This window comes from Penaeus monodon, chromosome 13, assembly GCF_015228065.2.
Source record: "Penaeus monodon isolate SGIC_2016 chromosome 13, NSTDA_Pmon_1, whole genome shotgun sequence".
In the NCBI taxonomy this organism is placed as follows: Eukaryota; Metazoa; Arthropoda; class Malacostraca; order Decapoda; family Penaeidae; genus Penaeus; species Penaeus monodon.
This window is the reverse complement of record NC_051398.1, coordinates 8,656,873-8,659,372: the sequence shown is the minus strand read 5'-3', so window position 1 is coordinate 8,659,372 and position 2,500 is coordinate 8,656,873. Positions and strand designations below refer to the sequence as shown.

General features: G+C 34.0%; 1 protein-coding gene across 1 annotated transcript in view; it reads left to right on the top strand.

Moving 5' to 3' along the window:
• LOC119579867 (G-protein coupled receptor GRL101-like) overlaps positions 1-2,500 on the top strand; it is a 57,323-nt gene that overhangs the window by 41,095 nt on the left and 13,728 nt on the right. The window lies entirely within an intron of this gene.

Here is a 2,500-nt window from a genome sequence, read left to right as displayed (position 1 = left end):
TATATATATATATATATATATATATTATATATATATATATATATATATGCATATATATATGCATATATATACATATATATATATATGTATATATATGCATATATATATTATATATATATATATATATATATATATATATATATATATATATATATATATATATATGTGTGTGTGTGTGTGTGTGTGTGTGTGTGTGTGTGTGTGTGTGTGTGTGTGTGTGTGTGTGTGTGTATGTGTGAGATTGTATGTTCCTCGACTTGGTTTCAAATATTTTTGTAGTTGTTGATGTTCTTTCATGACGCAGCTTGTCACACTATAACTGCAGCTTTCCCATCGAGCTCATTGTAACCTGTATGATAAAGTCCAATTTGAAGGCAAACGAACCGCTGTTGCCTTGACTTCCATGTTCACTAAATTTGATTCCGTTAGTATATGTGGAAAATATGTGGAAGTATTTTATTTAATATAAAGCCGTTAAGTATTTTATTGCACAAGTGGAATTTCATAACAGCTGGGCAAGTGTGATAATAACATTTGTAAATTTTACTATGATATATTTTCATTATGGAATATTTGTTGAATGATATCTTAAACGTAAAGTGTAGTTACGTGGATAATTACTCATAACAGTATAGATGAACTATTGACGATCATTATTCAGTTAATATTTGTATGTAAATACGATAATGACCTTTCTACAATAGCGGATTGTATGTTTGTAGTAGAAAATTGATGTGAAACATGATCTATATATGTAAATTTGTATATATATACATATAATATAACGCATATATATATATACTATATATAATATATATAACGCATATATATATATATATATATATATATATATATATATATATATATATATATATATATATATATATCAGTCAATCAATTTTTTTGTCTATCTATCCGATGTAGGTGAAAGTGTCTGTGTGGGGAGAGGGGGTTTATGTACAGTATCCATTTACACACACACAAGCACATATATATACATGTATGTCAAAATAGACACAGATTGAACGCAAACACACAGACCCGTGCACACAAGCCCGGCAAGTGAGCTAACATTTAAAACACATAAATCTCTCTGGACGATTGCCTAGTGCTTTTACGTGCGACTCGCAAGTGCCATACTGCCACGAGGTCACAGTGCCACGCTTCAGCGATGGCATCTTACTAATAGGCCAAACATTATGCACCAATATATAAATATAAGAGATTCGAGAATAAGTTCCAGAAAGCGTGTTCGATCCCAATTGCAGAGCAGTAAAAAGGATTAGACGCTCAGAGTAAGAGGTTTAATAGCGTATACTAGCTTAGCTTGATGGTCCAAATGCCGATAGTGACTGCGATTCCCCGCGGCCGAACTGACGGTATCCGTGCACTAGATATCCACCAAGAGCCATATAAACGGATATGTATGTTTATGTGAGGGTATGTATAGACCTACTGCATGTGTGTGCGTTTGTGTGCGAGCGAGAAAGATAGAGGTTAGAAAGAGAAAGAGAGAGAGAAGAAAGAGAAAGGAAGAGAAAATAAGAAAGAAAAAAAAAAGAAAAACAAAAACAAAGAGAACCAGAGAGACAGAGAAAAGAAAAAACAAAACAAAACAAAACCGAAAAATCAGTGAGAGAAAGAAAGAAAGAAAGAAAAAAAGGCAGAGAGCGTTAGTATATACGTATATACACCTGCCTACGAATCCACTATGTATAAAAGAGCATTAAAATCTCTCTCACACTCTATTCCATCCTATATTGCACCCTTGCAGGTTTCCCCGTACGCAACAGGGGCCAAGACATCCCTAAGCAGAATGAAGCATCCTTTAAATCCCATTAAATAAATCGGTTTCGCATTTCGAGTCTCTGAAGCGATAACGAACGACTCTTAAAAAAGCGATTACACAGCCGTTAATTCCATATGACTGCTGCGTGTGTCGAATTCCTCCTTACGCTTTTCCCGAGATTTTGGCGAGATGTTGGTTTCGTTAAGTTACCGTTTTTCTCGTTTTTTTTTTCGTTTTTTTTGGCGTCGGTTTTTGTTTGTTTGTTTGGCTTGTAAGTTTGTTTTATGTTTTTATTTATTGTATTTGTTTTGTTGATTTTTTATTTATTTTCATTTACGTATTTTTATTATTTATTTATTTATTTATATTATTGTTATTATTGGCTGGTTTATTGGTGGGTTGAGTTGCTGAATAACAGTTTTTTTTTTTCTTTTCTTTTTTATTGGTGTTGATGGTAGCGGGGGGGGGGGGGGGAGGTAGTGAGTTACTTAACAGGGTTTCACTAAGAACTACTGATAGTTCGTAAAAAAAATATATATATGAGTGAATCAGGACCACTTGATTACGTACGTTCTGGCGGTGAACCGGATCCGCGTTCGGATCTGGGATTCGTTTGAACGATTCGTTGCCGGGTACGAATCGTGGTGGATAAGGGCTTTTGTCATTAAACTGTTCGGAAAAGAACACTGTGGAAGATGTCAGTCTCGACGC